General features: G+C 43.5%; 13 non-coding genes across 13 annotated transcripts; 7 read left to right on the top strand and 6 right to left on the bottom strand.

Moving 5' to 3' along the window:
- Nucleotides 1-683: 683 nt before the first annotated feature.
- Nucleotides 684-771, top strand: trnap-ugg (transfer RNA proline (anticodon UGG)). Its single transcript is given in 2 exon segments — nucleotides 684-719; nucleotides 736-771. It is a non-coding gene; the product is annotated as a tRNA-Pro (tRNA).
- Nucleotides 772-3,883: 3,112 nt separating this feature from the next.
- Nucleotides 3,884-3,971, top strand: trnap-ugg (transfer RNA proline (anticodon UGG)). The gene is given in 2 exon segments: nucleotides 3,884-3,919; nucleotides 3,936-3,971. It is a non-coding gene; the product is annotated as a tRNA-Pro (tRNA).
- A 913-nt stretch (nucleotides 3,972-4,884) lies between these two features.
- trnas-gcu (transfer RNA serine (anticodon GCU)) lies at nucleotides 4,885-4,966 on the bottom strand. The gene has a single exon. It is a non-coding gene; the product is annotated as a tRNA-Ser (tRNA).
- A 500-nt stretch (nucleotides 4,967-5,466) lies between these two features.
- On the top strand, nucleotides 5,467-5,554 carry trnap-ugg (transfer RNA proline (anticodon UGG)). Its single transcript is given in 2 exon segments — nucleotides 5,467-5,502; nucleotides 5,519-5,554. It is a non-coding gene; the product is annotated as a tRNA-Pro (tRNA).
- Nucleotides 5,555-8,068: 2,514 nt separating this feature from the next.
- On the bottom strand, nucleotides 8,069-8,150 carry trnas-gcu (transfer RNA serine (anticodon GCU)). The gene has a single exon. It is a non-coding gene; the product is annotated as a tRNA-Ser (tRNA).
- Nucleotides 8,151-8,650: 500 nt separating this feature from the next.
- On the top strand, nucleotides 8,651-8,738 carry trnap-ugg (transfer RNA proline (anticodon UGG)). The gene is given in 2 exon segments: nucleotides 8,651-8,686; nucleotides 8,703-8,738. It is a non-coding gene; the product is annotated as a tRNA-Pro (tRNA).
- A 929-nt stretch (nucleotides 8,739-9,667) lies between these two features.
- trnas-gcu (transfer RNA serine (anticodon GCU)) lies at nucleotides 9,668-9,749 on the bottom strand. Its single transcript has one exon. It is a non-coding gene; the product is annotated as a tRNA-Ser (tRNA).
- A 509-nt stretch (nucleotides 9,750-10,258) lies between these two features.
- Nucleotides 10,259-10,346, top strand: trnap-ugg (transfer RNA proline (anticodon UGG)). The gene is given in 2 exon segments: nucleotides 10,259-10,294; nucleotides 10,311-10,346. It is a non-coding gene; the product is annotated as a tRNA-Pro (tRNA).
- Nucleotides 10,347-12,886: 2,540 nt separating this feature from the next.
- Nucleotides 12,887-12,968, bottom strand: trnas-gcu (transfer RNA serine (anticodon GCU)). Its single transcript has one exon. It is a non-coding gene; the product is annotated as a tRNA-Ser (tRNA).
- A 2,118-nt stretch (nucleotides 12,969-15,086) lies between these two features.
- On the top strand, nucleotides 15,087-15,174 carry trnap-ugg (transfer RNA proline (anticodon UGG)). Its single transcript is given in 2 exon segments — nucleotides 15,087-15,122; nucleotides 15,139-15,174. It is a non-coding gene; the product is annotated as a tRNA-Pro (tRNA).
- Nucleotides 15,175-16,103: 929 nt separating this feature from the next.
- trnas-gcu (transfer RNA serine (anticodon GCU)) lies at nucleotides 16,104-16,185 on the bottom strand. The gene has a single exon. It is a non-coding gene; the product is annotated as a tRNA-Ser (tRNA).
- A 3,128-nt stretch (nucleotides 16,186-19,313) lies between these two features.
- On the bottom strand, nucleotides 19,314-19,395 carry trnas-gcu (transfer RNA serine (anticodon GCU)). The gene has a single exon. It is a non-coding gene; the product is annotated as a tRNA-Ser (tRNA).
- Nucleotides 19,396-19,904: 509 nt separating this feature from the next.
- trnap-ugg (transfer RNA proline (anticodon UGG)) lies at nucleotides 19,905-19,991 on the top strand. The gene is given in 2 exon segments: nucleotides 19,905-19,940; nucleotides 19,956-19,991. It is a non-coding gene; the product is annotated as a tRNA-Pro (tRNA).
- The last annotated feature ends 2,012 nt before the right edge of the window (nucleotides 19,992-22,003 follow it).

The raw sequence follows: 22,003 nt of genomic DNA on the forward strand, positions 1-22,003 counted from the left end.
AACACCAGCGCAATTTTCACGAAATTGTATTTCAAGTAATATTCAGTGAAATGCTTGGAAAGTGCATCAGCATCAAACGTGTAATACAGTAACGACGAGGATGGGATTCGAACCCACGCGTGCAGAGCACAATAGATGAGCAGTTCATCGCCTTAACCTCTCGGCCACCTCGTCTCACCAATATACTGCTTTCAGATATTCCATTTCTTGCTTTTTACATCTAATTAGAACTACCCTGAAAGAAATTCAACTTCACCGCTTATCCTGCCCGTGCACACAGATCTACAATGTTGAAAATGTACAATCAGCTTAATGTAAGCAACAGGCCTTCCGTTACTTCAGATGAGGGACTGTCAAAAATGGCCGGTTTCACGCCAGATTCAGAATATAAAAAGTGTCGCCCAGATAATTAAAAGACCTTTGTAGGACTTGAACCTTCAATCTTCTGATAACTGAAGAATTTGCAACAGAAGTCAGATGCCTAATCCGTTAGTCTATGCGGCCGCTGATGCCGCTGAATCTCTTTTTATGGGGCGAATTGTGAACAGGTTCAAGGAAACTGCTCGAAAAAAGAAGTGGATTGAGGAAAAGATAAAAATATTTCAACTGTATTAACAGGTCCTCTGTGAGCTGGATTCGCACCAGCGCAGTGAAACTCAATGCAAATGGGAAATGATATCGGCGGCTCGTTGGTCTAGGGGTATGATTCTCGCTTTGGGCATTTCACGATTAAAATGCGAGAGGTCCCGGGTTCAAATCCCGGACGAGCCCTGCCACATTTTCTTAAACTCAACAACTCGGTCATCAAAGCTGAAATCGCTCTGCTTCCAAAAAAACGGCATGATCCGAGATTGTGAGCTCTGCCATTTCAAACAGACACAGAATGATCCGGGGCTGTGAGCACTCGCGGTTTAAACAGACCCAGAATGATTCGCAACTGACCGCGACCCCGCCCATTATAGACAGGCCTGATTTTCAAAGCTCATGAAATCTGTGGCAACATAAATCGGGCTGTTTCTAAAACGATGCCCGGTTTAATCTTGGACACCAAGTTGAAAATTTACTCCATTATCATTTTTCCCATTATCTCCGTCATTTTACTCCAGTCAAATGAACTGAGTTTAGGTGTCAGCCGTGGCTCAGCGGCAGCATACTCAAGCCTCACTCCAGAGACTTGAGTGCATAATCCAGGCTGACACTCCAGGGCAGTACTGAGGTAGTGCTGCGCTGTCGGCAGTGCCGTCCTTCTAGTAAGATGTTAAACTGGGGCTTCAGATCCCATGAGAGAATACTGAAAAGAACGAGGATTTCTCGCGCATTATTTATCTCTCAACCAAAGACCCAAAAACAGAAAATCTCGTCTTTAAGTTTGATAAATATTTTTGAAATTCCAAAGGAGAAATTTATGTTCCTGTTCCCTAATCATTTGCCTCTGTTGCCGCTAGTCTTTTCATTCGGTGCCGATCTCAAAGGAAGGAAGAAGGAAGAGAGGGTTCTCAATCTCCGATTCACGATCTCATACTCCACTTTCATTCAAGGTGGGTTGAGAAATTTCTTGGAATATTTTAATTTTAACAAGATATGAGCAATGCAGGGGGACAGACCAGCAACACCAGTGCAATTTTCACGAAATTGTATTTCAAGTAATATTTAGTGAAATGCTTGGAAAGTGCATCAGCATCAAACGTGTAATACAGTAACGACGAGAATGGGATTCGAACGCACGCGTGCAGAGCACAATGGATTAGCAGTCCATCGCCTTAACCTCTCGGCCACCTCGTCTCACCAATATACCGCTTTCAGATATTCCATTTCTTGCTTTTTACATCTAATTAGAACTACCCTGAAAGAAATTCAACTTCACCGCTTATCCTGCCCGTGCACACAGATCTACAATGTTGAAAATGTACAATCAGCTTAATGTAAGCAACAGGCCTTCCGTTACTTCAGATGAGGGACTGTCAAAAATGGCCGGTTTCACGCCAGATTCAGAATATAAAAAGTGTCGCCCAGATAATTAAAAGACCTTTGTAGGACTTGAACCTTCAATCTTCTGATAACTGAAGAATTTGCAACAGAAGTCAGATGCCTAATCCATTAATCTATGCGGCCGCTGATGCCGCTGAATCTCTTTTTATGGGGCGAATTGTGAACAGGTTCAAGGAAACTGCTCGAAAAAAGAAGTGGATTGAGGAAAAGATAAAAATATTTCAACTGTATTAACAGGTCCTCTGTGAGCTGGATTCGCACCAGCGCAGTGAAACTCAATGCAAATGGGAAATGACATCGGCGGCTCGTTGGTCTAGGGGTATGATTCTCGCTTTGGGCATTTCACGATTAAATGCGAGAGGTTTCGGGTTCAAATCCCGGACGAGCCCTGGCACATTTTCTTAAACTCAACAACTCGGTCATCAAAGCTGAAATCGCTCTGCTTCTAAAAAAACGGCATGATCCGAGATTGTGAGCTCTGCCATTTCAAACAGACACAGAATGATCCGGGGCTGTGAGCACTCGCGGTTTAAACAGACCGAGAATGATTCGCAACTGACCGCGACCCCGCCCATTATAGACAGGCCTGATTTTCAAAGCTTATGAAATCTGTGGCAACATTAATCGGGCTGTTTCTCAAACGATGCCCGGTTTAATCTTGGACACCAAGTTGAAAATTTACTCCATTATCATTTTTCCCATTATCTCCGTCATTTTACTCCAGCCAAATGAATTGAGTTTAGGTGTCAGCCGTGGCTCAGCGGCAGCATACTCAAGCCTCACTCCAGAGGCTTGAGTGCATAATCCAGGCTGACACTCCAGGGCAGTACTGAGGTAGTGCTGCGCTGTCGGCAGTGCCGTCCTTCTAGTAAGATGTTAAACTGGGGCTTCAGATCCCATGAGAGAATACTGAAAAGAACGAGGATTTCTCGCGCATTATTTATCTCTCAACCAAAGACCCAAAAACAGAAAATCTCGTCTTTAAGTTTGATAAATATTTTTGAAATTCCAAAGGAGAAATTTATGTTCCTGTTCCCTAATCATTTGCCTCTGTTGCCGCTAGTCTTTTCATTCGGTGCCGATCTCAAAAGAAGGAAGAAGGAAGAGAGGGTTCTCAATCTCCGATTCACGATCTCATACTCCACTTTCATTCAAGGTGGGTTGAGAAATTTCTTGGAATATTTTAATTTTAACAAGATATGAGCAATGCAGGGGCACAGACCAGTGCAATTTTCACGAAATTGTATTTCAAGTAAGATTTAGTGAAATGCTTGGAAAGTGCATCAGCCGTGTAATACAGTAACGACGAGAATGGGATTCGAACGCACGCGTGCAGAGCAAAATGGATTAGCAGTCCATCGCCTTAACCTCTCGGCCACCTCGTCTCACCAATATACCGCTTTCAGATATTCCATTTCTTGCTTTTTACATCTAATTAGAACTACCCTGAAAGAAATTCAACTTCACCGCTTATCCTGCCCGTGCACACAGATCTACAATGTTGAAAATGTACAATCAGCTTAATGTAAGCAACAGGCCTTCCGTTACTTCAGATGAGGGACTGTCAAAAATGGCCGGTTTCACGCCAGATTCAGAATATAAAAAGTGTCGCCCAGATAATTAAAAGACCTTTGTAGGACTTGAACCTTCAATCTTCTGATAACTGAAGAATTTGCAACAGAAGTCAGATGCCTAATCCATTAATCTATGCGGCCGATGATGCCGCTGAATCTCTTTTTATGGGGCGAATTGTGAACAGGTTCAAGGAAACTGCTCGAAAAAAGAAGTGGATTGAGGAAAAGATAAAAATATTTCAACTGTATTAACAGGTCCTCTGTGAGCTGGATTCGCACCAGCGCAGTGAAACTCAATGCAAATGGGAAATGATATCGGCGGCTCGTTGGTCTAGGGGTATGATTCTCGCTTTGGGCATTTCACGATTAAAATGCGAGAGGTCCCGGGTTCAAATCCCGGACGAGCCCTGGCACATTTTCTTAAACTCAACAACTCGGTCATCAAAGCTGAAATCGCTCTGCTTCTAAAAAAACGGCATGATCCGAGGTTGTGAGCTCTGCCATTTCAAACAGACACAGAATGATCCGGGGCTGTGAGCACTCGCGGTTTAAACAGACCGAGAATGATTCGCAACTGACCGCGACCCCGCCCATTATAGACAGGCCTGATTTTCAAAGCTTATGAAATCTGTGGCAACATTAATCGGGCTGTTTCTCAAACGATGCCCGGTTTAATCTTGGACACCAAGTTGAAAATTTACTCCATTATCATTTTTCCCATTATCTCCGTCATTTTACTCCAGCCAAATGAATTGAGTTTAGGTGTCAGCCGTGGCTCAGCGGCAGCATACTCAAGCCTCACTCCAGAGGCTTGAGTGCATAATCCAGGCTGACACTCCAGGGCAGTACTGAGGTAGTGCTGCGCTGTCGGCAGTGCCGTCCTTCTAGTAAGATGTTAAACTGGGGCTTCAGATCCCATGAGAGAATACTGAAAAGAACGAGGATTTCTCGCGCATTATTTATCTCTCAACCAAAGACCCAAAAACAGAAAATCTCGTCTTTAAGTTTGATAAATATTTTTGAAATTCCAAAGGAGAAATTTATGTTCCTGTTCCCTAATCATTTGCCTCTGTTGCCGCTAGTCTTTTCATTCGGTGCCGATCTCAAAAGAAGGAAGAGAGGGTTCTCAATCTCCGATTCACGATCTCATACTCCACTTTCATTCAAGGTGGGTTGAGAAATTTCTTGGAATATTTTAATTTTAACAAGATATGAGCAATGCAGGGGCACAGACCAGTGCAATTTTCACGAAATTGTATTTCAAGTAAGATTCAGTGAAATGCTTGGAAAGTGCATCAGCATCAAACGTGTAATACAGTAACGACGAGGATGGGATTCGAACCCACGCGTGCAGAGCACAATGGATTAGCAGTCCATCGCCTTAACCTCTCGACCACCTCGTCTCACCAATATACTGCTTTCAGATATTCCATTTCTTGCTTTTTACATCTAATTAGAACTACCCTGAAAGAAATTCAACTTCACCGCTTATCCTGCCCGTGCACACAGATCTACAATGTTGAAAATGTACAATCAGCTTAATGGAAGCAACAGGCCTTCCGTTACTTCAGATGAGGGACTGTCAAAAATGGCCGGTTTCACGCCAGATTCAGAATATAAAAAGTGTCGCCCAGATAATTAAAAGACCTTTGTAGGACTTGAACCTTCAATCTTCTGATAACTGAAGAATTTGCAACAGAAGTCAGATGCCTAATCCATTAGTCTATGCGGCCGCTGAATCTCTTTTTATGGGGCGAATTGTGAACAGGTTCAAGGAAACTGCTCGAAAAAAGAAGTGGATTGAGGAAAAGATAAAAATATTTCAACTGTATTAACAGGTCCTCTGTGAGCTGGATTCGCACCAGCGCAGTGAAACTCAATGCAAATGAGAAATGACATCGGCGGCTCGTTGGTCTAGGGGTATGATTCTCGCTTTGGGTATTTCACGATTAAAATGCGAGAGGTCCCGGGTTCAAATCCCGGACGAGCCCTGGCACATTTTCTTAAACTCAACAACTCGGTCATCAAAGCTGAAATCGCTCTGCTTCTAAAAAAACGGCATGATCCGAGATTGTGAGCTCTGCCATTTCAAACAGACACAGAATGATCCGGGGCTGTGAGCACTCGCGGTTTAAACAGACCCAGAATGATTCGCAACTGACCGCGACCCCGCCCATTATAGACAGGCCTGATTTTCAAAGCTTATGAAATCTGTGGCAACATTAATCGGGCTGTTTCTAAAACGATGCCCGGTTTAATCTTGGACACCAAGTTGAAAATTTACTCCATTATCATTTTTCCCATTATCTCCGTCATTTTACTCCAGTCAAATGAACTGAGTTTAGGTGTCAGCCGTGGCTCAGCGGCAGCATACTCAAGCCTCACTCCAGAGGCTTGAGTGCATAATCCAGGCTGACACTCCAGGGCAGTACTGAGGTAGTGCTGCGCTGTCGGCAGTGCCGTCCTTCTAGTAAGATGTTAAACTGGGGCTTCAGATCCCATGAGAGAATACTGATAAGAACGAGGATTTCTCGCGCATTATTTATCTCTCAACCAAAGACCCAAAAACAGAAAATCTCGTCTTTAAGTTTGATAATTATTTTTGAAATTCATGTTCCTGTTCCCTAATCATTTGCCTCTGTTGCCGCTAGTCTTTTCATTCGGTGCCAATCTCAAAGGAAGGAAGAAGGAAGAGAGGGTTCTCAATCTCCGATTCACGATCTCATACTCCACTTTCATTCAAGGTGGGTTGAGAAATTTCTTGGAATATTTTAATTTTAACAAGATATGAGCAATGCAGGGGCACAGACCAGCAACACCAGTGCAATTTTCACGAAATTGTATTTCAAGTAATATTCAGTGAAATGCTTGGAAAGTGCATCAGCATCAAACGTGTAATACAGTAACGACGAGAATGGGATTCGAACCCACGCGTGCAGAGCACAATAGATTAGCAGTCCATCGCCTTAACCTCTCGGCCACCTCGTCTCACCAATATACTGCTTTCAGATATTCCATTTCTTGCTTTTTACATCTAATTAGAACTACCCTGAAAGAAATTCAACTTCACCGCTTATCCTGCCCGTGCACACAGATCTACAATGTTGAAAATGTACAATCAGCTTAATGTAAGCAACAGGCCTTCCGTTACTTCAGATGAGGGGCTGTCAAAAATGGCCGGTTTCACGCCAGATTCAGAATATAAAAAGTGTCGCCCAGATAATTAAAAGACCTTTGTAGGACTTGAACCTTCAATCTTCTGATAACTGAAGAATTTGCAACAGAAGTCAGATGCCTAATCCATTAGTCTATGCGGCCGCTGAATCTCTTTTTATGGGGCGAATTGTGAACAGGTTCAAGGAAACTGCTCGAAAAAAGAAGTGGATTGAGGAAAAGATAAAAATATTTCAACTGTATTAACAGGTCCTCTGTGAGCTGGATTCGCACCAGCGCAGTGAAACTCAATGCAAATGGGAAATGACATCGGCGGCTCGTTGGTCTAGGGTTATGATTCTCGCTTTGGGCATTTCACGATTAAAATGCGAGAGGTCCCGGGTTCAAATCCCGGACGAGCCCTGGCACATTTTCTTAAACTCAACAACTCGGTCATCAAAGCTGAAATCGCTCTGCTTCTAAAAAAACGGCATGATCCGAGGTTGTGAGCTCTGCCATTTCAAACAGACACAGAATAATCCGGGGCTGTGAGCACTCGCGGTTTAAACAGACCCAGAATGATTCGCAACTGACCGCGACCCCGCCCATTATAGACAGGCCTGATTTTCAAAGCTTATGAAATCTGTGGCAACATTAATCGGGCTGTTTCTAAAACGATGCCCGGTTTAATCTTGGACACCAAGTTGAAAATTTACTCCATTATCATTTTTCCCATTATCTCCGTCATTTTACTCCAGCCAAATGAACTGAGTTTAGGTGTCAGCCGTGGCTCAGCGGCAGCATACTCAAGCCTCACTCCAGAGGCTTGAGTGCATAATCCAGGCTGACACTCCAGGGCAGTACTGAGGTAGAGCTGCGCTGTCGGCAGTGCCGTCCTTCTAGTAAGATGTTAAACTGGGGCTTCAGATCCCATGAGAGAATACTGATAAGAACGAGGATTTCTCGCGCATTATTTATCTCTCAACCAAAGACCCAAAAACAGAAAATCTCGTCTTTAAGTTTGATAAATATTTTTGAAATTCCAAAGGAGAAATTTATGTTCCTGTTCCCTAATCATTTGCCTCTGTTGCCGCTAGTCTTTTCATTCGGTGCCAATCTCAAAGGAAGGAAGAAGGAAGAGAGGGTTCTCAATCTCCGATTCACGATCTCATACTCCACTTTCATTCAAGGTGGGTTGAGAAATTTCTTGGAATATTTTAATTTTAACAAGATATGAGCAATGCAGGGACACAGACCAGCAACACCAGTGCAATTTTCACGAAATTATATTTCAAGTAAGATTCAGTGAAATGCTTGGAAAGTGCATCAGCATCAAACGTGTAATACAGTAACGACGAGAATGGGATTCGAACCCACGCGTGCAGAGCACAATGGATTAGCAGTCCATCGCCTTAACCTCTCAGCCACCTCGTCTCACCAATATACTGCTTTCAGATATTCCATTTCTTGCTTTTTACATCTAATTAGAACTACCCTGAAAGAAATTCAACTTCACCGCTTATCCTGCCCGTGCACACAGATCTACAATGTTGAAAATGTACAATCAGCTTAATGTAAGCAACAGGCCTTCCGTTACTTCAGATGAGGGACTGTCAAAAATGGCCGGTTTCACGCCAGATTCAGAATATAAAAAGTGTCGCCCAGATAATTAAAAGACCTTTGTAGGACTTGAACCTTCAATCTTCTGATAACTGAAGAATTTGCAACAGAAGTCAGATGCCTAATCCATTAGTCTATGCGGCCGCTGAATCTCTTTTTATGGGGCGAATTGTGAACAGGTTCAAGGAAACTGCTCGAAAAAAGAAGTGGATTGAGGAAAAGATAAAAATATTTCAACTGTATTAACAGGTCCTCTGTGAGCTGGATTCGCACCAGCGCAGTGAAACTCAATGCAAATGGGAAATGACATCGGCGGCTCGTTGGTCTAGGGGTATGATTCTCGCTTTGGGCATTTCACGATTAAAATGCGAGAGGTCCCGGGTTCAAATCCCGGACGAGCCCTGGCACATTTTCTTAAACTCAACAACTCGGTCATCAAAGCTGAAATCGCTCTGCTTCTAAAAAAACGGCATGATCCGAGGTTGTGAGCTCTGCCATTTCAAACAGACACAGAATGATCCGGGGCTGTGAGCACTCGCGGTTTAAACAGACCCAGAATGATTCGCAACTGACCGCGACCCCGCCCATTATAGACAGGCCTGATTTTCAAAGCTTATGAAATCTGTGGCAACATAAATCGGGCTGTTTCTAAAATGATGCCCGGTTTAATCTTGGACACCAAGTTGAAAATTTACTCCATTATCATTTTTCCCATTATCTCCGTCATTTTACTCCAGCCAAATGAACTGAGTTTAGGTGTCAGCCGTGGCTCAGCGGCAACATACTCAAGCCTCACTCCAGAGGCTTGAGTGCATAATCCAGGCTGACACTCCAGGGCAGTACTGAGGTAGTGCTGCGCTGTCGGCAGTGCCGTCCTTCTAGTAAGATGTTAAACTGGGGCTTCAGATCCCATGAGAGAATGCTGAAAAGAACGAGGATTTCTCGCGCATTATTTATCTCTCAACCAAAGACCCAGAAACAGAAAATCTCGTCTTTAAGTTTGATAAATATTTTTGAAATTCCAAAGGAGAAATTTATGTTCCTGTTCCCTAATCATTTGCCTCTGTTGCCGCTAGTCTTTTCATTCAGTGCCAATCTCAAAGGAAGGAAGAAGGAAGAGAGGGTTCTCAATCTCCGATTCACGATCTCATACTCCACTTTCATTCAAGGTGGGTTGAGAAATTTCTTGGAATATTTTAATTTTAACAAGATATGAGCAATGCAGGGGCACAGACCAGCAACACCAGTGCAATTTTCACGAAATTGTATTTCAAGTAATATTCAGTGAAATGCTTGGAAAGTGCATCAGCATCAAACGTGTAATACAGTAACGACGAGAATGGGATTCGAACCCACGCGTGCAGAGCACAATGGATTAGCAGTCCATCGCCTTAACCTCTCGGCCACCTCGTCTCACCAATATACTGCTTTCAGATATTCCATTTCTTGCATTTTACATCTAATTAGAACTAACCTGAAAGAAATTCAACTTCACCGCTTATCCTGCCCGTGCACACAGATCTACAATGTTGAAAATGTACAATCAGCTTAATGTAAGCAACAGGCCTTCCGTTACTTCAGATGAGGGACTGTCAAAAATGGCCGGTTTCACGCCAGATTCAGAATATAAAAAGTGTCGCCCAGATAATTAAAAGACCTTTGTAGGACTTGAACCTTCAATCTTCTGATAACTGAAGAATTTGCAACAGAAGTCAGATGCCTAATCCGTTAGTCTATGCGGCCGCTGATGCCGCTGAATCTCTTTTTATGGGGCGAATTGTGAACAGGTTCAAGGAAACTGCTCGAAAAAAGAAGTGGATTGAGGAAAAGATAAAAATATTTCAACTGTATTAACAGGTCCTCTGTGAGCTGGATTCGCACCAGCGCAGTGAAACTCAATGCAAATGGGAAATAATATCGGCGGCTCGTTGGTCTAGGGGTATGATTCTCGCTTTGGGCATTTCACGATTAAAATGCGAGAGGTCCCGGGTTCAAATCCCGGACGAGCCCTGGTGCATTTTCTTAAACTCAACAACTCGGTCATCAAAGCTGAAATCGCTCTGCTTCTAAAAAAACGGCATGATCCGAGATTGTGATCTCTGCCATTTCAAACAGACACAGAATGATCCGGGGCTGTGAGCACTCGCGGTTTAAACAGACCCAGAATGATTCGCAACTGACCGCGACCCCGCCCATTATAGACAGGCCTGATTTTCAAAGCTTATGAAATCTGTGGCAACATAAATCGGGTTGTTTCTAAAACGATGCCCGGTTTAATCTTGGACACCAAGTTGAAAATTTACTCCATTATCATTTTTCCCATTATCTCCGTCATTTTACTCCAGTCAAATGAACTGAGTTTAGGTGTCAGCCGTGGCTCAGCGGCAGCATACTCAAGCCTCACTCCAGAGACTTGAGTGCATAATCCAGGCTGACACTCCAGGGCAGTACTGAGGTAGTGCTGCGCTGTCGGCAGTGCCGTCCTTCTAGTAAGATGTTAAACTGGGGCTTCAGATCCCATGAGAGAATGCTGAAAAGAACGAGGATTTCTCGCGCATTATTTATCTCTCAACCAAAGACCCAAAAACAGAAAATCTCGTCTTTAAGTTTGATAAATATTTTTGATATTCCAAAGGAGAAATTTATGTTCCTGTTCCCTAATCATTTGCCTCTGTTGCCGCTAGTCTTTTCATTCGGTGCCAATCCTCAAAGGAAGGAAGAAGGAAGAGAGGGTTCTCAATCTCCGATTCACGATCTCATACTCCACTTTCATTCAAGGTGGGTTGAGAAATTTCTTGGAATATTTTAATTTTAACAAGATATGAGCAATGCAGGGGCACAGACCAGCAACACCAGCGCAATTTTCACGAAATTGTATTTCAAGTAATATTCAGTGAAATGCTTGGAAAGTGCATCAGCATCAAACGTGTAATACAGTAACGACGAGGATGGGATTCGAACCCACGCGTGCAGAGCACAATAGATGAGCAGTTCATCGCCTTAACCTCTCGGCCACCTCGTCTCACCAATATACTGCTTTCAGATATTCCATTTCTTGCTTTTTACATCTAATTAGAACTACCCTGAAAGAAATTCAACTTCACCGCTTATCCTGCCCGTGCACACAGATCTACAATGTTGAAAATGTACAATCAGCTTAATGTAAGCAACAGGCCTTCCGTTACTTCAGATGAGGGACTGTCAAAAATGGCCGGTTTCACGCCAGATTCAGAATATAAAAAGTGTCGCCCAGATAATTAAAAGACCTTTGTAGGACTTGAACCTTCAATCTTCTGATAACTGAAGAATTTGCAACAGAAGTCAGATGCCTAATCCGTTAGTCTATGCGGCCGCTGATGCCGCTGAATCTCTTTTTATGGGGCGAATTGTGAACAGGTTCAAGGAAACTGCTCGAAAAAAGAAGTGGATTGAGGAAAAGATAAAAATATTTCAACTGTATTAACAGGTCCTCTGTGAGCTGGATTCGCACCAGCGCAGTGAAACTCAATGCAAATGGGAAATAATATCGGCGGCTCGTTGGTCTAGGGGTATGATTCTCGCTTTGGGCATTTCACGATTAAAATGCGAGAGGTCCCGGGTCCAAATCCCGGACGAGCCCTGGTACATTTTCTTAAACTCAACAACTCGGTCATCAAAGCTGAAATCGCTCTGCTTCTAAAAAAACGGCATGATCCGAGATTGTGAGCTCTGCCATTTCAAACAGACACAGAATGATCCGGGGCTGTGAGCACTCGCGGTTTAAACAGACCCAGAATGATTCGCAACTGACCGCGACCCCGCCCATTATAGACAGGCCTGATTTTCAAAGCTTATGAAATCTGTGGCAACATAAATCGGGTTGTTTCTAAAACGATGCCCGGTTTAATCTTGGACACCAAGTTGAAAATTTACTCCATTATCATTTTTCCCATTATCTCCGTCATTTTACTCCAGTCAAATGAACTGAGTTTAGGTGTCAGCCGTGGCTCAGCGGCAGCATACTCAAGCCTCACTCCAGAGACTTGAGTGCATAATCCAGGCTGACACTCCAGGGCAGTACTGAGGTAGTGCTGCGCTGTCGGCAGTGCCGTCCTTCTAGTAAGATGTTAAACTGGGGCTTCAGATCCCATGAGAGAATGCTGAAAAGAACGAGGATTTCTCGCGCATTATTTATCTCTCAACCAAAGACCCAAAAACAGAAAATCTCGTCTTTAAGTTTGATAAATATTTTTGATATTCCAAAGGAGAAATTTATGTTCCTGTTCCCTAATCATTTGCCTCTGTTGCCGCTAGTCTTTTCATTCGGTGCCAATCCTCAAAGGAAGGAAGAAGGAAGAGAGGGTTCTCAATCTACGATTCACGATCTCATACTCCACTTTCAGTCAAGGTGGGTTGAGAAATTTCTTGGAATATTTTAATTTTAACAAGATATGAGCAATGCAGGGGCACAGAGCAGCAAACACCAGTGCAATTTTCACGAAATTGTATTTCAAGTAATATTCAGTGAAATGCTTGGAAAGTGCATCAGCATCAAACGTGTAATACAGTAACGACGAGGATGGGATTCGAACCCACGCGTGCAGAGCACAATGGATTAGCAGTCCATCGCCTTAACCTCTCGGCCACCTCGTCTCACCAATATACTGCTTTCAGATATTCCATTTCTTGCTTTTTACATCTAATTAGAACGACCCTGAAAGAAATTCAACTTCACCGCTTATCCTGCCCGTGCACACAGATCTACAATGTTGAAAATGTACAATCAGCTTAATGTAAGCAACAGGCCTTCCGTTACTTCAGATGAGGGACTGTCAAAAATGGCCGGTTTCACGCCAGATTCAGAATTTCAAAAGTGTCGCCCAGATAATTAAAAGACCTTTGTAGGACTTGAACCTTCAATCTTCTGATAACTGAAGAATTTGCAACAGAAGTCAAATGCCTAATCCATTAGTCTATGCGGCCGCTGATGCCGCTGAATCTCTTTTTATGGGGCGAATTGTGAGCAGGTTCAAGGAAACTGCTCGAAAAAAGAAGTGGATTGAGGAAAAGATAAAAATATTTCACCTGTATTAACAGGTCCTCTGTGAGCTGGATTCGCACCAGCGCAGTGAAACTCACTGCAAATGGGAAATGATATCGGCGGCTCGTTGGTCTAGGGGTATGATTCTCGCTTTGGGCATTTCACGATTAAAATGCGAAAGGTCCCGGGTTAAAATCCCGGACGAGCCCTCGCACATTTTCTTAAACACAACAACTCGGTCATCAAAGCTGAAATCGCTCTGCTTCTAAAAAAAACGGCATGATCCGAGATTGTGAGCTCTGCCATTTCAAACAGACACAGAATGATCCGGGGCTGTGAGCACTCGCGGTTTAAACAGACCCAGAATGATTCGCAACTGACCGCGACCCCGCCCATTATAGACAGGCCTGATTTTCAGAGCTTATGAAATCTGTGGCAACATTAATCGGGCTGTTTCTAAAACGATGCCCGGTTTAATCTTGGACACGAAGTTGAAAATTTACTCCATTATCATTTTTCCCATTATCTCCGTTATTTTACTCCAGCCAAATGAACTGAGTTTAGGTGTCAGCCGTGGCTCAGCGGCAACATACTCAAGCCTCACTCCAGAGGCTTGAGTGCATAATCCAGGCTGACACTCCAGGGCAGTACTGAGGTAGTGCTGCGCTGTCGGCAGTGCCGTCCTTCTAGTAAGATGTTAAACTGGGGCTTCAGATCCCATGAGAGAATGCTGAAAAGAACGAGGATTTCTCGCGCATTATTTATCTCTCAACCAAAGACCCAAAAACAGAAAATCTCGTCTTTAAGTTTGATAAATATTTTTGAAATTCCAAAGGAGAAATTTATGTTCCTGTTCCCTAATCATTTGCCTCTGTTGCCGCTAGTCTTTTCATTCGGTGCCAATCTCAAAGGAAGGAAGAAGGAAGAGAGGGTTCTCAATCTCCGATTCACGATCTCATACTCCACTTTCATTCAAGGTGGGTTGAGAAATTTCTTGGAATATTTTAATTTTAACAAGATATGAGCAATGCAGGGGCACAGACCAGCAACACCAGCGCAATTTTCACGAAATTGTATTTCAAGTAATATTCAGTGAAATGCTTGGAAAGTGCATCAGCATCAAACGTGTAATACAGTAACGACGAGAATGGGATTCGAACCCACGTGTGCAGAGCACAATGGATTAGCAGTCCCTCGCCTTAACCTCTCGGCCACCTCGTCTCACCAATATACTGCTTTCAGATATTCCATTTCTTGCTTTTTACATCTAATTAGAACTACCCTGAAAGAAATTCAACTTCACCGCTTATCCTGCCCGTGCACACAGATCTACAATGTTGAAAATGTACAATCAGCTTAATGTAAGCAACAGGCCTTCCGTTACTTCAGATGAGGGACTGTCAAAAATGGCCGGTTTCACGCCAGATTCAGAATATAAAAAGTGTCGCCCAGATAATTAAAAGACCTTTGTAGGACTTGAACCTTCAATCTTCTGATAACTGAAGAATTTGCAACAGAAGTCAGATGCCTAATCCATTAGTCTATGCGGCCGCTGATGCCGCTGAATCTCTTTTTATGGGGCGAATTGTGAACAGGTTCAAGGAAACTGCTCGAAAAAAGAAGTGGATTGAGGAAAAGATAAAAATATTTCAACTGTATTAACAGGTCCTCTGTGAGCTGGATTCGCACCAGCGCAGTGAAACTCAATGCAAATGGGAAATGATATCGGCGGCTCGTTGGTCTAGGGGTATGATTCTCGCTTTGGGCATTTCACGATTAAAATGCGAGAGGTCCCGGGTTCAAATCCCGGACGAGCCCTGGCACATTTTCTTAAACTCAACAACTCGGGCATCAAAGCTGAAATCGCTCTGCTTCTAAAAAAACGGCATGATCCGAGATTGTGAGCTCTGCCATTTCAAACAGACACAGAATGATCCGGGGCTGTGAGCACTCGCGGTTTAAACAGACCCAGAATGATTCGCAACTGACCGCGACCCCGCCCATTATAGACAGGCCTGATTTTCAAAGCTTTTGAAATCTGTGGCAACATTAATCGGGCTGTTTCTAAAACGATGCCCGGTTTAATCTTGGACACCAAGTTGAAAATTTACTCCATTATCATTTTTCCCATTATCTCCGTCATTTTACTCCAGTCAAATGAACTGAGTTTAGGTGTCAGCCGTGGCTCAGCGGCAGCATACTCAAGCCTCACTCCAGAGGCTTGAGTGCATAATCCAGGCTGACACTCCAGGGCAGTACTGAGGTAGTGCTGCGCTGTCGGCAGTGCCGTCCTTCTAGTAAGATGTTACACTGGGGCTTCAGATCCCATGAGAGAATACTGATAAGAACGAGGATTTCTCGCGCATTATTTATCTCTCAACCAAAGACCCAAAAACAGAAAATCTCGTCTTTAAGTTTGATAAATATTTTTGAAATTCCAAAGGAGAAATTTATGTTCCTGTTTCCTAATCATTTGCCTCTGTTGCCGCTAGTCTTTTCATTCGGTGCCAATCTCAAAGGAAGGAAGAAGGAAGAGAGGGTTCTCAATCTCCGATTCACGATCTCATACTCCACTTTCATTCAAGGTGGGTTGAGAAATTTCTTGGAATATTTTAATTTTAACAAGATATGAGCAATGCAGGGGCACAGAGCAGCAACACCAGTGCAATTTTCACGAAATTGTATTTCAAGTAATATTCAGTGAAATGCTTGGAAAGTGCATCAGCATCAAACGTGTAATACAGTAACGACGAGGATGGGATTCGAACCCACGCGTGCAGAGCACAATAGATTAGCAGTCCATCGCCTTAACCTCTCGGCCACCTCGTCTCACCAATATACTGCTTTCAGATATTCCATTTCTTGCTTTTTACATCTAATTAGAACGACCCTGAAAGAAATTCAACTTCACCGCTTATCCTGCCCGTGCACACAGATCTACAATGTTGAAAATGTACAATCAGCTTAATGTAAGCAACAGGCCTTCCGTTACTTCAGATGAGGGACTGTCAAAAATGGCCGGTTTCACGCCAGATTCAGAATTTCAAAAGTGTCGCCCAGATAATTAAAAGACCTTTGTAGGACTTGAACCTTCAATCTTCTGATAACTGAAGAATTTGCAACAGAAGTCAGATGCCTAATCCATTAGTCTATGCGGCCGCTGATGCCGCTGAATCTCTTTTTATGGGGCGAATTGTGAGCAGGTTCAAGGAAACTGCTCGAAAAAAGAAGTGGATTGAGGAAAAGATAAAAATATTTCACCTGTATTAACAGGTCCTCTGTGAGCTGGATTCGCACCAGCGCAGTGAAACTCACTGCAAATGGGAAATGATATCGGCGGCTCGTTGGTCTAGGGGTATGATTCTCGCTTTGGGCATTTCACGATTAAAATGCGAAAGGTCCCGGGTTAAAATCCCGGACGAGCCCTCGCACATTTTCTTAAACACAACAACTCGGTCATCAAAGCTGAAATCGCTCTGCTTCTAAAAAATCGGCATGATCCGAGATTGTGAGCTCTGCCATTTCAAACAGACACAGAATGATCCGGGGCTGTGAGCACTCGCGGTTTAAACAGACCCAGAATGATTCGCAACTGACCGCGACCCCGCCCATTATAGGCAGGCCTGATTTTCAAAGCTTATGAAATCTGTGGCAACATAAATCGGGCTGCTTCTCAAACGATGCCCGGTTTAATCTTGGACGCAAAGTTGAAAGTTTACTCCATTATCATTTATCCCTTTATCTCCGTCATTTTACTCCAGTCAAATGAACTGAGTTTAGGTGTCAGCCGTGGCTCAGCGGCAGCATACTCAAGCCTCACTCCAGAGGCTTGAGTGCATAATCCAGGCTGACACTCCAGGGCAGTACTGAGGGAGTGCTGCGCTGTCGGCAGTGCCGTCCTTCTAGTAAGATGTTAAACTGGGGCTTCAGATCCCATGAGAGAATACTGAAAAGAACGAGGATTTCTCGCGCATTATTTACCTCTCAACCAAAGACCCAAAAACAGAAAATCTCGTCTTTAAGTTTGATAAATATTTTTGAAATTCCAAAGGAGAAATTTATGTTCCTGTTCCCTAATCATTTGCCTCTGTTGCCGCTAGTCTTTTCATTCGGTGCCAATCTCAAAGGAAGGAAGAAGGAAGAGAGGGTTCTCAATCTCCGATTCACGATCTCATACTCCACTTTCATTCAAGGTGGGTTGAGAAATTTCTTGGAATATTTTAATTTTAACAAGATATGAGCAATGCAGGGGCACAGACCAGCAACACCAGTGCAATTTTCACGAAATTGTATTTCAAGTAATATTCAGTGAAATGCTTGGAAAGTGCATCAGCCGTGTAATACAGTAACGACGAGAATGAGATTCGAACCCATGCGTGCAGAGCACAATGCATTAGCAGTCCATCGCCTTAACCTCTCGGCCACCTCGTCTCACCAATATACTGCTTTCAGATATTCCATTTCTTGCTTTTTACATCTAATTAGAACTACCCTGAAAGAAATTCAACTTCACCGCTTATCCTGCCCGTGCACACAGATCTACAATGTTGAAAATGTACAATCAGCTTAATGTAAGCAACAGGCCTTCCGTTACTTCAGATGAGGGACTGTCAAAAATGGCCGGTTTCACGCCAGATTCAGAATATAAAAAGTGTCGCCCAGATAATTAAAAGACCTTTGTAGGACTTGAACCTTCAATCTTCTGATAACTGAAGAATTTGCAACAGAAGTCAGATGCCTAATCCGTTAGTCTATGCGGCCGCTGATGCCGCTGAATCTCTTTTTATGGGGCGAATTGTGAACAGGTTCAAGGAAACTGCTCGAAAAAAGAAGTGGATTGAGGAGAAGATAAAAATATTTCAACTGTATTAACAGGTCCTCTGTGAGCTGGATTCGCACCAGCGCAGTGAAACTCAATGCAAATGGGAAATGATATCGGCGGCTCGTTGGTCTAGGGGTATGATTCTCGCTTTGGGCATTTCACGATTAAAATGCGAGAGGTCCCGGGTTCAAATCCCGGACGGGCCCTGCCACATTTTCTTAAACTCAACAACTCGGTCATCAAAGCTGAAATCGCTCTGCTTCTAAAAAAACGGCATGATCCGAGATTGTGAGCTCTGCCATTTCAAACAGACACAGAATGATCCGGGGCTGTGAGCACTCGCGGTTTAAACAGACCCAGAATGATTCGCAACTGGCCGCGACCCCGCCCATTATAGACAGGCCTGATTTTCAAAGCTCATGAAATCTGTGGCAACACAAATCGGGCTGTTTCTAAAACGATGCCCGGTTTAATCTTGGACACCAAGTTGAAAATTTACTCCATTATCATTTTTCCCATTATCTCCGTCATTTTACTCCAGTCAAATGAAATGAGTTTAGGTGTCAGCCGTGGCTCAGCGGCAGCATACTGAAGCCTCACTCCAGAGACTTGAGTGCATAATCCAGGCTGACACTCCAGGGCAGTACTGAGGTAGTGCTGCGCTGTCGGCAGTGCCGTCCTTCTAGTAAGATGTTAAACTGGGGCTTCAGATCCCATGAGAGAATGCTGAAAAGAACGAGGATTTCTCGCGCATTATTTATCTCTCAACCAAAGACCCAAAAACAGAAAATCTCGTCTTTAAGTTTGATAAATATTTTTGATATTCCAAAGGAGAAATTTATGTTCCTGTTCCCTAATCATTTGCCTCTGTTGCCGCTAGTCTTTTCATTCGGTGCCAATCTCAAAGGAAGGAAGAAGGAAGAGAGGGTTCTCAATCTCCGATTCACGATCTCATACTCCACTTTCATTCAAGGTGGGTTGAGAAATTTCTTGGAATATTTTAATTTTAACAAGATATGAGCGATGCAGGGGCACAGACCAGCAACACCAGCGCAATTTTCACGAAATTGTATTTCAAGTAATATTCAGTGAAATGCTTGGAAAGTGCATCAGCATCAAACGTGTAATACAGTAACGACGAGGATGGGATTCGAACCCACGCGTGCAGCGCACAATGGATTAGCAGTCCATCGCCTTAACCTCTCGGCCACCTCGTCTCACCAATATACTGCTTTCAGATATTCCATTTCTTGCTTTTTACATCTAATTAGAACTACCCTGAAAGAAATTCAACTTCACCGCTTATCCTGCCCGTGCACACAGATCTACAATTTTGAAAATGTACAATCAGCTTAATGTAAGCAACAGGCCTTCCGTTCCTTCAGATGAGGGACTGTCAAAAATGGCCGGTTTCACGCCAGATTCAGAACATAAAAAGTGTCGCCCAGATAATTAAAAGACCTTTGTAGGACTTGAACCTTCAATCTTCTGATAACTGAAGAATTTGCAACAGAAGTCAGATGCCTAATCCATTAGTCTATGCGGCCGCTGATGCCGCGGAATCTCTTTCTATGGGGCGAATTGTGAACAGGTTCAAGGAAACTGCTCGAAAAAAGAAGTGGATTGAGGAAAAGATAAAAATATTTCAACTGTATTAACAGGTCCTCTGTGAGCTGGATTCGCACCAGCGCAGTGAAACTCAATGCAAATGGGAAATGACATCGGCGGCTCGTTGGTCTAGGGGTATGATTCTCGCTTTGGGCATTTCACGATTAAATGCGAGAGGTCCCGGGTTCAAATCCCGGACGAGCCCTGGCACATTTTCTTAAACTCAACAACTCGGTCATCAAAGCTGAAATCGCTCTGCTTCTAAAAAAACGGCATGATCCGAGATTGTGAGCTCTGCCATTTCAAACAGACACAGAATGATCCGGGGCTGTGAGCACTCGCGGTTTAAACAGACCCAGAATGATTCGCAACTGACCGCGACCCCGCCCATTATAGACAGGCCTGATTGTCAAAGCTTATGAAATCTGTGGCAACATTAATCGGGCTGTTTCTAAAACGATGCCTGGTTTAATCTTGGACACCAAGTTGAAAATTTACTCCATTATCATTTTTCCCATTATCTCCGTCATTTTACTCCAGCCAAATGAACTGAGTTTAGGTGTCAGCCGTGGCTCAGCGGCAGCATACTCAAGCCTCACTCCAGAGGCTTGAGTGCATAATCCAGGCTGACACTCCAGGGCAGTACTGAGGTAGTGCTGCGCTGTCGGCATTGCCGTCCTTCTAGTAAGATGTTAAACTGGGGCTTCAGATCCCATGAGAGAATACTGAAAAGAACGAGGATTTCTCGCGCATTATTTATCTCTCAACCAAAGACCCAAAAACAGAAAATCTCGTCTTTAAGTTTGATAAATATTTTTGAAATTCCAAAGGAGAAATTTATGTTCCTGTTCCCTAATCATTTGCCTCTGTTGCCGCTAGTCTTTTCATTCGGTGCCGATCTCAAAGGAAGGAAGAAGGAAGAGAGGGTTCTCAATCTCCGATTCACGATCTCATACTCCACTTTCATTCAAGGTGGGTTGAGAAATTTCTTGGAATATTTTAATTTTAACAAGATATGAGCAATGCAGGGGCACAGACCAGTGCAATTTTCACGAAATTGTATTTCAAGTAAGATTCAGTGAAATGCTTGGAAAGTGCATCAGCCGTGTAATACAGTAACGACGAGAATGGGATTCGAACGCACGCGTGCAGAGCACAATGGATTAGCAGTCCATCGCCTTAACCTCTCGGCCACCTCGTCTCACCAATGTACCGCTTTCAGATATTCCATTTCTTGCTTTTTACATCTAATTAGAACTACCCTGAAAGAAATTCAACTTCACCGCTTATCCTGCCCGTGCACACAGATCTACAATGTTGAAAATGTACAATCAGCTTAATGTAAGCAACAGGCCTTCCGTTACTTCAGATGAGGGACTGTCAAAAATGGCCGGTTTCACGCCAGATTCAGAATATAAAAAGTGTCGCCCAGATAATTAAAAGACCTTTGTAGGACTTGAACCTTCAATCTTCTGATAACTGAAGAATTTGCAACAGAAGTCAGATGCCTAATCCATTAATCTATGCGGCCGCTGATGCCGCTGAATCTCTTTTTATGGGGCGAATTGTGAACAGGTTCAAGGAAACTGCTCGAAAAAAGAAGTGGATTGAGGAAAAGATAAAAATATTTCAACTGTATTAACAGGTCCTCTGTGAGCTGGATTCGCACCAGCGCAGTGAAACTCAATGCAAATGGGAAATGATATCGGCGGCTCGTTGGTCTAGGGGTATGATTCTCGCTTTGGGCATTTCACGATTAAAATGCGAAAGGTCCCGGGTTCAAATCCCGGACGAGCCCTGGCACATTTTCTTAAACTCAACAACTCGGTCATCAAAGCTGAAATCGCTCTGCTTCTAAAAAAACGGCATGATCCGAGGTTGTGAGCTCTGCCATTTCAAACAGACACAGAATGATCCGGGGCTGTGAGCACTCACGGTTTAAACAGACCCAGAATGATTCGCAACTGACCGCGACCCCGCCCATTATAGACAGGCCTGATTTTCAAAGCTTATGAAATCTGTGGCAACATTAATCGGGCTGTTTCTAAAACGATGCCCGGTTTAATCTTGGACACCAAGTTGAAAATTTACTCCATTATCATTTTTCCCATTATCTCCGTCATTTTACTCCAGCCAAATGAACTGAGTTTAGGTGTCAGCCGTGGCTCAGCGGCAGCATACTCAAGCCTCACTCCAGAGGCTTGAGTGCATAATCCA

The sequence above is a fragment of the Somniosus microcephalus genome, unplaced genomic scaffold (assembly GCF_052327205.1).
Source record: "Somniosus microcephalus isolate GS21.2 unplaced genomic scaffold, FLI_Smic_1.0 unresolved_chr1, whole genome shotgun sequence".
Lineage (NCBI taxonomy): Eukaryota > Metazoa > Chordata > Chondrichthyes > Squaliformes > Somniosidae > Somniosus > Somniosus microcephalus.